Below are 16,112 nucleotides of genomic sequence, written 5' to 3'. Positions count from 1 at the left end.
GACTTGCCGGTAATGAGATTGAACAAGGTATTGGGATACCGACGATCGAATCTCGGGCAAGTAACATACCGATTGACAAAGGGAATTGCATACGGGATTGATTGAATCCTCGACACCGTGGTTCATCCGATGAGATCATCGTGGAACATGTGGGAGCCAACATGGGTATCCAGATCCCGCTGTTGGTTATTGACCGGAGAGGCGTCTCGGTCATGTCTGCATGTCTCCCGAACCCGTAGGGTCTACACACTTAAGGTTCGGTGACGCTAGGGTTGTAGAGATATGTGTATGCGGAAACCCGAAAGTTGTTCGGAGTCCCGGATGAGATCCGGGACGTCACGAGAGGTTCCGGAATGGTCCGGAGGTAAATAATTATATATAGGAAGTCAAGCTTCGGCCACCGGGAAAGTTTCGGGGGTTACCGGTATTGTACCGGGACCACCGGAAGGGTCCCGGGGGTCCACCGGGTGGGGCCACCTATCCCCCCTTTGGCCGCCGCCCCCCCTTGAGATCCCATCTCCAGGGCCGGCGCCCCCCCAGGGGGCCTATATAAAGGGGGGGGGAGGGCAGCAACACGACAGCCTTGGGCGCCTCCCTCCTCCCCTGCTACACCTCTCCGTCTCGCAGAAGCTCGGCGAAGCCCTGCCGAGACCCGCTACATCCACCACCACGCCGTCGTGCTGCTGGATCTCCATCAACCTCTCCTTCCCCCTTGCTGGATCAAGAAGGAGGAGACGTCGCTGCACCGTACGTGTGTTGAACGCGGAGGTGCCGTCCGTTCGGCACTCGGTCATCGGTGATTTGGATCACGGCGAGTACGACTCCGTCATCCACGTTCATTGGAACGCTTCCGCTCGCGATCTACAAGGGTATGTAGATGCAATCCTTTCCCCTCGTTGCTAGTACCCTCCATAGATGCATCTTGGTGAGCGTAGGAAAATTTTAAAATTATGCTACGATTCCCAACAGTGGTATCAGAGCCAGGCCTATGCGTAGTTACTATGCACGAGTAGAACACAAAGCAGTTGTGGGCGTTGAGTTTGCCAATTCTTCTTGCCGCTACTAGTCTTCTCTTGTTTCGGCGGCATTGTAGGATGAAGCGGCCCGGACCGACCTTACACGTACGCTTACGTGAGACAGGTTCCACCGATTGACATGCACTAGTTGCATAAGGTGGCTAGCGGGTGTATGTATCTCCTACTTTAGTCGGAACGGATTCGATGAAAAGGGTCCTTATGAAGGGTAAATAGAAATTGGCAAATCACGTTGTGGTCATACGTAGGTAAGAAACGTTCTTGCTAGAAACCTACAAACCACGTAAAAAAACTTGCAACAACAATTAGAGGACGTCTAACTTGTTTTTGCAGCATGTGTTATGTGATGTGATATGGCCAGAAGATGTGATGAATGATATATGTGATGTATGAGATTGATCATATTCTTGTAATAGGAATCACGACTTGCATGTCGATGAGTATGACAACCGGCAGGAGCTATAGGAGTTGTCTTTATTATTTTGCATGACCTGCGTGTCATTGAATAACGCCATGTAATTTACTTTACTTTGTTGCTAAACGCGTTAGCCATAGAAGTAGAAGTAATCGTTGGCGTGACGACTTCATGAAGACACAATGATGGAGATCATGATGATGGAGATCATGGTGTCATGCCGGTGACGAAGATGATCATGGTGCCCCGAAGATGGAGATCAAAGGAGCATAATGATATTGGCCATATCATGTCACTATTTGATTGCATGTGATGTTTATCATGTTTTTGCATCTTATTTGCTTAGAACGACGGTAGTAAGTAAGATGATCCCTTATGATAATTTCAAGAAAGTGTTCACCCTAACTGTGCACCGTTGCGAAGGTTCGTTGTTTCGAAGCACCACGTGATGATCGGGTGTGATAGATTCTAACGTTCGAATACAATGGGTGTTGACGAGCCTAGCATGTACAGACATGGCCTCGGAACACACACAATACACTTAGGTTGACTTGACGAGCCTAGCATGTACAGACATGGCCTCGGAACACGGAGGACCGAAAGGTCGAGCATGAGTCGTATAGAAGATACGATCAACATGGAGATGTTCACCGATCTTGACTAGTCCGTCTCACATGATGATCGGACACGGCCTAGTTAAACTCGGATCATGTTTCACTTAGATGACTAGAGGGATGTCTATCTGAGTGGGAGTTCATTAAATAATTTGATTAGATGAACTTAATTATCATGAACTTAGTCTAAAATCTTTACACTATGTATTGTAGATCAAATGGCCAATGTTGTCCTCAATTTCAACGCGTTCCTAGAGAAAACCAAGCTGAAAGATGATGGCAGCAACTATACGGACTGGGTCCGGAACCTGAGGCTCATCCTCATAGTAGCCAAGAAAGATTATGTCCTAGAAGCACCGCTAGGTGAAGCACCAATCCCACAAAACCAAGACGTTATGAACGCTTGGCAGCAGCGTGCTGATGATTACTCCCTCGTTCAGTGCGGCATGCTTTACAGCCTAGAACCGGGTCTCCAAAAGCGTTTTGAGAAACATGGAGCATATGAGATGTTCGAGGAGCTGAAATTGGTTTTCCAAGCTCATGCCCGGGTCGAGAGATATGATGTCTCCGACAAGTTCTTCAGCTGTAAAATGGAGGAGAACAGTTCTGTTAGTGAGCACATACTCAGAATGTCTGGGTTGCACAACCGCTTGTCTCAGCTGGGAGTTAATCTCCCGGATGACGCGGTCATTGACAGAATCCTTCAGTCGCTTCCACCAAGCTACAAGAGCTTTGTGATGAACTTCAATATGCAGGGGATGGAAAAGACCATTCCTGAGGTATATTCAATGCTGAAATCAGCGGAGGTGGAAATCAGAAAAGAACATCAAGTGTTGATGGTGAATAAAACCACTAAGTTCAAGAAGGGCAAGGGTAAGAAGAACTTCAAGAAGGACGGCAAGGGAGTTGCCGCGCCCGGTAAACCAGTTACTGGGAAGAAGTCAAAGAATGGACCCAAGCCCGAGACTGAGTGCTTTTATTGCAAGGGAAGTGGTCACTGGAAGCGGAACTGCCCCAAATACTTAGCGGACAAGAAGAAGGCCGGCAACACCAAAGGAACTACGGAATAAACGGAGACTGGCGAAGGACGAGGTGACGATGCGCGTCGGGAATGGTTCCAAGGTCGATGTGATCGCCGTCGGCACGCTACCTCTGCATCTACCCATGGGATTAGTTTTAAACCTCAATAATTGTTATTTAGTGCCAGCTTTGAGCATGAACATTGTATCTGGATCTCGTTTAATTCGAGATGGCTACTCATTTAAATCCGAGAATAATGGTTGTTCTATTTATTTGAGAGATATGTTTTATGGTCATGCCCCGCTGGTCAATGGTTTATTTTTGATGAATCTTGAACGTGATGTTACACATGTTCATAGTGTGAATACCAAAAGATGTAAAATTGATAACGATAGTCCCACATACTTGTGGCACTGCCGCCTTGGTCACATTGGTGTCAAGCGCATGAAGAAGCTCCATGCAGATGGACTTTTGGAGTCTCTTGATTACGAATCATTTGACACGTGCGAACCATGCCTCATGGGTAAGATGACCAAGACTCCGTTCTCCGGAACAATGGAGCGAGCAACCAACTTATTGGAAATCATACATACCGATGTGTGCGGTCCAATGAGTGTTGAGGCTCGCGGAGGATATCGTTATGTTCTCACTCTCACTGATGATTTAAGTAGATATGGGTATGTCTACCTAATGAAACACAAGTCTGAAACCTTTGAAAAGTTCAAGGAATTTCAGAGTGAGGTTGAGAATCAACGTGACAGGAGAATAAAATTCTTACGATCAGATCGTGGTGGAGAATATTTAAGTCACGAATTTGGTGCACACTTAAGGAAATGTGGAATAGTTTCACAACTCACGCCGCCTGGAACACCTCAGAGAAACGGTGTGTCCGAACGTCGTAATCGCACTCTATTGGATATGGTGCGATCTATGATGTCTCTTACCGATTTACCGCTCTCATTTTGGGGCTATGCTTTAGGGACTGCCGCATTCACTTTAAATAGGGCTCCGTCGAAATCCGTTGAGACGACACCGTATGAATTATGGTTTGGGAAGAAACCTAAGCTGTCATTTCTAAAAGTTTGGGGATGCGATGCTTATGTCAAGAAACTTCAACCTGAAAAGCTCAAACCCAAATCGGAAAAATGCGTCTTCATAGGATACCCTAAGGAAACCATTGGGTATACCTTCTACCTCAGATCCGAAGGCAAGATCTTCGTTGCCAAGAACGGGGCCTTTCTGGAGAAGGAGTTTCTCTCGAAAGAATTGAGTGGGAGGAAAGTGGAACTTGATGAGGTGATAGTCACCCCTTCCGAACCGGAAAGTAGCGCAGCGCGGGAAAATGTTCCTGTGGTGCCTACACCGACTGGGGAGGAAGTTAATGATGATGATCATGAAGCTTCAGATCAAGTTACTGAATTTCGTAGGTCCACAAGGACACGTTCCGCACCACAGTGGTACGGCAACCCTGTCCTGGAAATCATGTTGTTAGACAACGGTGAACCTTCGAACTATGAAGAAGCGATGGCGGGCCCGGATTCCGACAAATGGCTAGAAGCCATGAAATCCGAGATAGAATCCATGTATGAAAACAAAGTATGGACTTTGACTGACTTGTCCGATGAGCGGCGAGCCATATAAAACAAATGGATCTTTAAGAAGAAGACGGATGCAGATGGTAATGTGACCATCTACAAAGCTCGACTTGTCGCTAAGGGTTATCGACAAGTTCAAGGGGTTGACTACGATGAGACTTTCTCACCCGTAGCGAAGCTGAAGTCCGTCCGAATCATGTTAGCAATTGCCGCATACTATGATTATGAGATATGGCAGATGGACGTCAAAACGGCATTCCTTAATGGCTTCCTTAAGGAAGAGTTGTATATGATGCAGCCAGAAGGTTTTGTCGATCCTAAGAATGCTAACAAAGTATGCAAGCTCCAGCGCTCAATCTATGGGCTGGTGCAAGCATCTCGGAGTTGGAACATTCGCTTTGATGAGATGATCAAAGCGTTTGGGTTTACACAGACTTATGGAGAAGCCTGTGTTTACAAGAAAGTGAGTTGGAGCTCTGTAGCATTTCTCATATTATATGTGGATGACATACTATTGATGGGAAATGATATAGAATTCTTGGAAAGTATAAAGGCCTATTTGAATAAGTGTTTTTCAATGAAGGACCTTGGAGAAGCTGCTTATATATTAGGCATCAAGATCTATAGAGATAGATCAAGACGCCTCATTGGTCTTTCACAAAGTACATACCTTGACAAGATATTGAAGAAGTTCAGTATGGATCAGTCCAAGAAGGGGTTCTTGCCTGTATTGCAAGGTGTGCAATTGAGCACGGCTCAATGCCCGACCACGACAGAAGATATAGAAAAGATGAGTGTCATCCCCTATGCCTCGGCCATAGGGTCTATTATGTATGCCATGCTGTGTACCAGACCTGATGTAAACCTTGCCGTAAGTTTGGTAGGAAGGTACCAAAGTAATCCCGGCATGGAACACTGGACAGCGGTCAAGAATATCCTGAAGTACCTGAAGAGGACTAAGGATATGTTTCTCGTTTATGGAGGTGACGAAGAGCTCGTCGTAAAGGGTTACTTCGACGCTAGCTTCAACACAGATCTGGATGACTCAAAGTCACAAACCGGATACGTGTATATATTGAATGGAGGAGCAGTAAGCTGGTGCAGTTGCAAGCAAAGCGTCGTGGCGGGATCTACATGTGAAGCGGAGTACATGGCAGCCTCAGAGGCAGCACAGGAAGCAGTCTGGATGAAGGAGTTCATTACCGACCTAGGGGTGATTCCCAATGCGTCGGGCCCGATGACTCTCTTATGTGACAACACTGGAGCTATTGCCCTTGCCAAGGAGCCCAGGTTTCACAGGAAGACCAGGCATATCAAGCGTCGCTTCAACTCCATTCGTGAAAGTGTTCAAAATGGAGACATAGATATTTGTAAAGTACATACGGACCTGAATGTAGCAGATCCGTTGACTAAACCTCTCCCTAGAGCAAAACATGATCAACACCAGGACGCAATGGGTGTTCGATTCATCACAATGTAACTAGATTATTGACTCTAGTGCAAGTGGGAGACTGTTGGAAATATGCCCTAGAGGCAATAATAAATGGTTATTATTATATTTCTTTGTTCATGGTAATTGTCTACTATTCATGCTATAATTGTATTGTCCGGAAATCGTAATACATGTGTGAATACATAGACCACAACGTGTCCCTAGTAAGCCTCTAGTTGACTAGCTCGTTGATCAACAGATAGTCATGGTTTCCTGACTATGGACATTGGATGTCATTGATAACGGGATCACATCATTAGGAGAATGATGTGATGGACAGGACCCAATCCTAAGCATAGCATAAAAGATCGTGTAGTTTCGTTTGCTAGAGCTTTTCCAATGTCAAGTATTTTTTCCTTAGACCATGAGATCGTGCAACTCCCGGATACCGTAGGAGTGCTTTGGGTGTGCCAAACGTCACAACGTAACTGGGTGACTATAAAGGTGCACTACGGGTATCTCCGGAAGTGTCTGTTGGGTTGGCACGGATCGAGACTGGGATTTGTCACTCCGTGTGACGGAGAGGTATCTCTGGGCCCACTCGGTAATGCATCATCATAATGAGCTCAATGTGACTAAGGCGTTAGTCATGGGATCATGCATTGCGGTACGAGTAAAGAGACTTGCCGGTAACGAGATTGAACAAGGTATTGGGATACCGACGATCGAATCTCGGGCAAGTAACATACCGATTGACAAAGGGAATTGCATACGGGATTGATTGAATCCTCGACACCGTGGTTCATCCGATGAGATCATCGTGGAACATGTGGGAGCCAACATGGGTATCCAGATCCCGCTGTTGGTTATTGACCGGAGAGGCGTCTCAGTCATGTCTGCATGTCCCCCGAACCCGTAGGGTCTACACACTTAAGGTTCGGTGACGCTAGGGTTGTAGAGATATGTGTATGCGGAAACCCGAAAGTTGTTCAGAGTCCCGGATGAGATCCGGGACGTCACGAGAGGTTCCGGAATGGTCCGGAGGTAAAGAATTATATATAGGAAGTCAAGCTTCGGCCACCGGGAAAGTTTCGGGGGTTACCGGTATTGTACCGGGACCACCGGAAGGGTCCCGGGGGTCCACCGGGTGGGGCCACCTATCCCGGAGGGCCCCGTGGGCTAAAGTGGGAAGGGAACCAGCCCCTAGTGGGCTGGGCACCCCCCATGGGCCTCCCCCCATGCGCCTAGGGTTGGGAACCCTAGGGTGGGGGGGACTTCCCACTTGCCTTGGGGGACAAGGCACCCCTTTCCCCCCTTTGGCCGCCGCCCCCCCTTGAGATCCCATCTCCAGGGCCGGCGCCCCCCCAGGGGGCCTATATAAAGGGGGGGAGGGAGGGCAGCAACACGACAGCCTTGGGCGCCTCCCTCCTCCCCTGCTACACCTCTCCGTCTCGCAGAAGCTCGGCGAAGCCCTGCCGAGACCCGCTACATCCACCACCACGCCGTCGTGCTGCTGGATCTCCATCAACCTCTCCTTCCCCCTTGCTGGATCAAGAAGGAGGAGACGTCGCTGCACCGTACGTGTGTTGAACGCGGAGGTGCCGTCCGTTCGGCACTCGGTCATCGGTGATTTGGATCACGGCGAGTACGACTCCGTCATCCACGTTCATTGGAACGCTTCCGCTCGCGATCTACAAGGGTATGTAGATGCAATCCTTTCCCCTCGTTGCTAGTACACTCCATAGATGCATCTTGGTGAGCGTAGGAAAATTTTAAAATTATGCTACGATCCCCAACAGATAAGATCATCGCACACTCTCTTTACCTTCAGGATTAGTGTTGAACCTAAAATAAATGTTATTTGGTGTTTGCGTTGAGCATGAATATGATTGGATCATGTTTATTGCAATACGGTTATTCATTTAAGTCGAAGAATAATTGTTGTTCTATTTACATGAAACCTTCTATGGTCATACACTCAATATAAATGGTTTATTGAATCTCGATCATAGTGATACATGTATTCATAATATTGAAGCCAAAAGATGGAAAGTTAATAATGATAGTGCAACATATTTGTTGCACTGCCGTTTAGGTCATATTGGTGTAAAGCGCATGAAGAAACTCAATATGGATGGACTTTTGGAATCACTTGATTATGAATCATTTGATGCTTCCAACCATGCCTCGTGGGCAAGATGACTAATACTCTGTTCTCCGGAACAATGGAGCGAGCCAATGACTTGTTGGAAATAATACATACCGATGTATGCGGTCCAATGATTGTTGAGGCACACGGCGGGTAACGTTATTTTCTGACCTTCACAGATGATTTGAGCAGATATGGGTACATCTACTTGATGAAACACATGTCTGAAACATTTGAGAAGTTCAAAGAATTTTAGAGTGAAGTGGAGAATCATCGTAACAAGAAAATAAAGTTTCTATGATCTGATCGCAGAGGCGAATATTTGAGTTACGAGTTTGGCCTTCAATTAAAACAATGTGGAATAGTTTCACAAACTCATGCCACCTGGAACATCACAGCATAATGGTGTGTCCGAACGTCGTAACCGTACTTTATTAGATATGGGCGATCTATGATGTCTCTTACCAATTTACCACTATCGTTTTGGGATTATGCATTAGAGACAGCTGCATTCACATTAAATAGGGCACCGTCTAAATCCGTTGTGACGACACTGTATGAACTGTGGTTTGGCAAGAAACCTAAGCTGTCGTTTCTTAAAGTTTGGGGTTGCGATACTTATGTGAAAAAGCTTCAGCCTGATAAGCTCGAACCCAAATCGGAGAAGTGTGTCTTCATAGGATACCCAAAAGAAGCTGTTGGGTACACCTTCTATCACAGATCCGAATGCAAGGTCTTTGTTGCTAAGAATGGATCCTTTCTAGAGAAGGAATTTCTCTCGAAAGAAATGAGTGGGAGGAAAGTAGAACTTGATGAGGTAATTGTACCTTCTCTTGAATTGGAAAGTAGCTCATCACAGAAAACCGTTCCCGTGATGCCTGCACCAACTAGTGAGGAAGCTAATGATAATTATCATGAAACTTCGGATCAAGTTACTACCAAACCACGTAGGTCAACCAGAGCACGTTCCGCACCAGAGTGGTACAGTAATCCTCTTCTGGAGGTCATGTTACTTGACCATGACGAACCTACGAACTATGAGGAAGCGATGATGAGCCCAGATTCAAAAAAATGGTTTGAGGCCATGAAATCTAAGATGGGATCCATCTATAAGAACAAAGTATGGACTTTGGTGGACTTGCCCGATGATCGGCGTGCCATAGAGAATAAATGGATCTTCAAGAGGAAGACGGATGCTGATGATGACCCACAAGTATAGGGGATCATTTGTAGCTCTTTTCGATAAGTAAGAGTGTCGAACCCAACGAGGAGCGGAAGGAAATGACAAGTAGTTTTCAGTAAGGTAATGTCTGCATGTGCTGAAACTGTAAGTAGCGAGTAGTTTGATAGCAAGATAATTTGTAACGAGCAAGTAATGATAGTAATAATAAGTGTGCAGCAAGGTAGCCCAATCCTTTTGAGGTAAAGGACAGGCCAAAACGGTCTCTTATGATAAGCAAAGCGTTCTTGAGGGTACACGGGAATTTCATCTAGTCCCTTTCATCATGTTGGTTTGATTTGTGTTTGCTACTTTGATAATTTGATATGTGGGTGGACCGGTGCTTAGGTGTTGTTCTTACTTGAACAAACCTCCTACTTATGATTAACCCTCTCGCAAGCATCCGCAACTACGAGAAAAGTATTAAGGATAAATCCTAACCATAGCATTAAACTCTAGGATCCAATTGGTCCCTTACGGAGTAGTGCATAAACCGGGGTTTAAGTTTCTGTCACTATCGCAACCCACCATCTATTTACTACTCCACAATGCATTCCCTTAGGCCCAAATATGGTGAAGTGTCATGTAGTCGACGTTCACATGACACTACTAAGGGAATCACAACATACATACTATCAAAATATCAAACACATATCAAGTTCACATGATTACATGCAACATGATTTCTCCCGTGACCTCAAGAACAAAAATAACTACTCACAAATAATCAACATGCTCATGATCAAAGGGGTATTAATATTCATAATGGATCTGAACATATAATCTTCCACCAAATAAACCATATAGTAATCAACTACAAGATGTAATCAACACTATTAGTCACCCCCTAGCAACAATCTATAGTTCCGGTAACAAGATTGAATACAAGAGATGAGCTAGGCTTTGAGATGATATGGTGCTGGTGAAGATGTTGATGGAGATTGCCCTCCCCAAGATGGGAGAGTTGTTGGTGATGATGATGACGATGATTTCCCCCTCCGGGAGGGAAGTTCCCCCGGCAGAATCGCTCAGCCGGAGGGCAAAAGTGCTCCTGCCCAAGTTCCACCTCGAGACGGCGGCGCTCCATCCCGAAAGTCTTCCCTTTAATTTTTTAGGTCAAAATGACTTATATACCAGAAGATGGGCACCGGAGGTGGGCCGAGGAGGCCACAACCCACCAGGGCGCGCCAGGGGGGCCTGGCGCGCCCAGGTGGGTTGTGCCCACCTGGTGGCCCCCTCTGGTAGTTATTGGCTCCAATATTTCTTAAATATTCCATAAAAAATCTCCGTGAAGTTTCAGCTCATTTGGAGTTGTGCAGAATAGGTGGCCTGACGTAGCTTTTTCATGTCCAGATTTCCAGCTGCCGGAATTCCCCCTCTTGGTGTGTACCTTGCAAATTATGAGAGAAAAGGCATTAGAATTACTCTAAAAAGCATTATTATGGATAAAAACATTGTAATTAACAGTAAGAAAACATGATGCAAAATGGACGTATCAGCTGATAGTAGTGTTACTATCTACAAAGCTCGAATTGTCGAAAAAAGGTTTTCAACAAGTTCAAGGTGTTGAATACGATGAGATTTTCTCACTCATATCGATGCTTAAGTCTGTCCGAATCATGTTAGCAATTGCCGCATTTTATGAAATTTGGCAAATGGATGTCAAAACTGCGTTCCTTAATGGATTTCTTAAAGAAGAGTTGTATATAATGCAACCAGAAGGTTTTGTCAATCCAAAAGGTGATAACAAAGTGTGTAAGCTCCAGTGATCCATTTATGGACTAGTGCAAGCATCTTGGAGTTGGAATGTATGCTTTGATAGTATGATCAAAGCATATGGTTTTATACAGACTTTTGGAGAAGCCTGTATTTACAAGAAAGTGAGTGGGAGCTCTATAGCATTTCTGATATTATATGTGGATGACATATTGTTGATCGGAAATGATGTAGAATTTTCTGGAAAGCATAAAGGAGTGTTTGAAAGGAGTTTTTCAAAGAAAGACCTCGGTGAAGCTACTTACATATTGAGCATCAAGATCCATAGAGATAGATCAAGACACTTGATAAGTTTTTTCAATGAGTACATACCTTGACAAGTTTTTGAAGTAGTTCAATATGGAATAGTCAAAGAAGGAGTTCTTGCCTGTGTTGCAAGGTGTGAAGTTGATTAAGACTCAAAGCCCGACCACGGCGGAAGATAGAGAGAGAATGAAAGTCATTCCCTATGCCTCAGCCATAGGTTCTATGAAGTATGCCATGTTGTGTACCAGACCTATTGTATACCCTGCCCTGACTTTGGCAAGGGAGTACAATAGTGATCTAGGAGTAGATCACTGGACATTGGTCAAAATTATCCTTAGAGGACTAAGGAAATATTTCTCGGTTATGGAGGTGATAAAGAGTTTGTCGTAAAGAGTTACGTCGATGCAAGCTTTGACACCGATCTGGATGACTCTGAATCTCGATCTGGATACATATTTAAAGTGGGAGCATTTAGCTAGAGTAGCTCCGTGCAGAGCATTGTAGACATAGAATTGCCAAATACATACGGATCTGAATGTGGCAGACCCATTGAATAAATCTCTCTCACAAGCAAAACATGATCACACCTTAGCACTCTTTGGGTGTTAATCACATGGCGATGTGAACTAGATTATGTAGGAGATATGCCCTAGAGGCAATAATAAATGATATTATTTATCTCCGAGTTCATAATTATGTTTATGTTCCATGCTATAACTGCTATGGTTCTCGAGTCTGCAATAACCACGAGGTTCGGAGGAAGACTCATATGCACGTGTGGAATAATAAACGGTAAAATGTATTCCTAGTCTGGCCTCTAAGACTAGCTCAAGTGTTGCATGATGGTTATGTTTTCCTGATCATGGGCATGTCTATGTCAGCAACCTTGAGGGCATAATGTTAAGAGAACATTTGTGTTGAATCGACCCGGCATGATGTTATGCTATGAGATTCATTCGTCACAAGTTTATTGGTACATAACACAGAGATGGTTAATGTTTGCATGATTCCTTAGACCATGAGAGTATCGAGTTTCTTCATGCTTGCTTCATGAACTTTGGGGTTTGTTAAACGTCATCCGTAAATGGGTGGCTATTACGGCGGCTTACGGGTTCATGGAAAAGTGTGTCAAGTAACTTGATAGCTCAAGATTGGGATTTGCTCCTCCGACGATGGAGAGATATCTCTGGGCCCTCTCGGTGTTACGGTATCCATCATCGTCTGGCCAGACACTTTGTGATTTGATCACGGGGATGCCGGAACACGATAACGAGAAAAGAGAACAATACCGGTAACGAGGTAACTAGCATAGTGGACAAGTTGTTGATCCACGGGAATGCCAACATGTCTCACCTCGGGTATTTGTAACATATCGCGAAGCAATAGGAATAGCACACGGCAACTGGAGGTTCACTCGAATATTTATTCGTGTGGGTATAGGGGTCAATATGGGTGTCCACGGCTCCGATGTTGATCATTGATCGGAAGGGGTTCCGGGTCATGTCTATACTTCACCGAACCTATAGGGTCACACGCTTAAGGGTCATCTATCTGCTGAATACTAGACAGGGAGTCTGAGAGAAAATCACCGAAAAAGTTTCGGACACCGAAAAGTTTCGGACAGCGGAATCGTACCGCAGAGAGAGGTCATCGGATAAGTTTCGATGATACCGAAAAGTTGTTTCGGGATACACCATTAAGTCAAATTGGTTTCGGCACATGCCTGATAATTCTTGGAGGATGCCAGAATCATTCTGGAAGCTTTTTGGAATTTTTTGAGATAAAAACCGGAAATGTTCCGGAGCTGCCGGAGCCACTTCAGATGCGTTTCGCAGATGAAAATCACTAAAACCGGAATTGTTTCGGAACGCGTTGAAAATCATTTTAGTGGGTACTGGAAATGTTCTTAGCCCACATAAATATTTTCAGTTCGATCAGACGCTGAAAAATGTCGTCGTGAATAGTGAAAATCAGCTTTATGGTTACTTTATGGAAAGCCACCTTTTGGGGCTTTGCTCCAAAAGATCTTGGGGATGACATGGATGGACAGGAGCCATTTTTTGGGCCCCTCATGGGGGTGTGGCCGGCCACATGGGGTATCCCCCCTTAGGGACCCTCTTGTTCCTTGGTTTCACTCCTAGGTCCTTGTGGAAGGACTTCATTCATGTGCATTTTGGGTTTTTTGTGAAACTACCCTACCCCCTTGGGATTTCCTATAAATAGAGGTGGAGGGGCAGCCCTCCACACTCATCCCTTACTCTCATACACATGCCATGCATTATCTGGCTTCTTCTCTCCCTCCCACGAAAAGAGTTTCGTAGAGCCGTAAGGCTGTCTGGGTTCCGGCAGGAACTAGTTCTGGACGGCGAAGCCCTGCCGGATAGATGACACCGTATGTGTGCAACTCTGTAGAGAGATCGTAGTTTCGGTCTTAGTTCGTGAGTGCCTCCCGGAGGGCTCTCCGTGTGACCGTTCGAGTTTCGAAGGTCCTCCCGAAGGGCTGTCCGAGTGACCGTTCGAGTTTCGAAGGTCCTCCCGAAGGGCTGTCCGCGACACCGTCCGGGGGGCTGTTCGACCGCCTCCTGGAGGGCTGTCTGAGGAGCAGATGAGGGTATACATCCTCGCGGTTGGGAGGTTGTAAATCCTAGCTGCGGGGATCTGCACCGCCGATCGTCATCGACTCTACTTCCCGCTGCGCTACGAGTCGGTAACGAAAAAGATCAAACCATGTATGCAGTCTCCATAGTGGTCCTGGGCTGGTGCGTAGGTCGGAAAATTTTTGTTTTCTGCTGCGTTCCCCTACAGATTATTCACTCTAGTAAACCCATTGGGTATTGGTCACATGGTGATGTGAACTATAGAGTGTTAAATCACATGACGATGTGAACTATTGGTGTCAAATCACATGGCGATGTGAACTAGATTATTGACTCTAGTGCAAGTGGGAGGCTGAAGTAAATATGCCCTAGAGGCAATAATAAAGTTGTTATTTATATTTCCTTATATCATGATAAATGTTTATTATTCATGCTAGAATTGTATTAACCGGAAACTTGATACATGTGTGAATACATAAACAAAACAGAGTGTCCCTAGTATGCCTATACTTGACTAGCTCGTTAACAAAGATGGTTAAGTTTCGTAGCCATAGACATGTGTTGTCATTTGATGAACGGGATCACACCATTAGAGAATGATGTGATGGACAAGACCCATCCGTTAGCTTAGCATAATGATCATTTAGTTTTATTTCTATTGCTTTCCTCATGAGTTATACATGTTCCTTTGACTATGAGATTATGCAACTCCCGAATACCGGAGGAACACCTTGTGTGCTATAAAATGTCACAACGTAACTGGGTGATTATAAATATTCTCTACAGGTGTCTCCGATGGTGTTTGTTGAGTTGGCATAGATCGAGATTAGGATTTGTCACTCCGAGTATCGAGAGGTATCTCTGGGCTCTCTCGGTAATGCACATCACTATAAGCCTTGCATGCAATGTGACTAATGAGTTAGTTACGGGGTGATGCATTACGGAATGAGTAAAGAGACTTGCCAGTAACGAGATTGAACTAAGTATGAGGATACCGACGATCAAATCTCGGGCAAGTAACATACCGATGACAAAGGGAACAACGTATGTTGTTATGCGGTTTGATCGATAAAGATCTTCGTTGAATATGTAGGAGCCAATATGAGCATCCAGGTTCCGCTATTGGTTATTGACCGGAGATGTGTCTCGGTCATGTCTGCATAGTTCTCGAACCCGTAGGGTCCGCATGCTTAACGTTCGATGACGATTTGTATTATGAGTTATGTGATTTGATGACCGAAGTTTGTTCGGAGTCCCGGATGAGCTCACGGACTTGACGAGGAGTCTTGAAACGGTCGATAGGTAAAGGTTCATATATAGGACGATGGTATTTGGACACCGGAAGTGTTCCGGGTGATACCGGGTCACCGAAAGTGGTTCCGGGCAACACCCGGCAAAGATATGGGCTTAATGGGCCAAGTAAGGGAACACACCAGCCCATAAGGGGCTGATGCACCCCCTATAGGGCCAGCCACGTGGGGAGAAAGGGAAAGGAGAGGAGGAAAAAGGAAAGTATGAAGTAGGACTCCTACTTCCTTCCCCTCCCCACTCCTTCCTTTCCCCCTTGTCCAAATATGTTAAGGGGGCCGAATTGGACTAGGGGTCCAAGTAGGATTCCTCCTACTTGGGTGCGCCCTAGGCTGCCTCCCTCCCTCTCCCTCCTTTATATATGTGGGGAGGGCACCCCTAGAACACACATCAATTGTTCCTAGCCGAGTGCGGTGCCCCCCTCCACAGTTACACACCTCGGTCATATCGTCGTAGTGCTTAGGTGAAGCCCTGCATCGGTAACTTCATCATCACCGTCGCCACGCCGTCGTGCTGACGGAACTCTCCCTCGTCCTCAACTGGATTAAGAGCTCAAGGGACGTCATCAAGCTGAACGTGTGCTGAACACGGAGGTGCCGTACGTTCGGTGCTTGGATCGGTTAGATCGCGAAGACGTTTGACTACATCAACCGCGTTACTAAACGCTTCCGCTTTCGGTCTACGAGGGTACGTGGACACACTCTCCC

Source organism: Aegilops tauschii, chromosome 6 (assembly GCF_002575655.3).
Source record: "Aegilops tauschii subsp. strangulata cultivar AL8/78 chromosome 6, Aet v6.0, whole genome shotgun sequence".
Lineage (NCBI taxonomy): Eukaryota > Viridiplantae > Streptophyta > Magnoliopsida > Poales > Poaceae > Aegilops > Aegilops tauschii.
The sequence above is the reverse complement of the archived record's forward strand: the minus strand, read 5'-3'. Positions refer to the sequence as shown.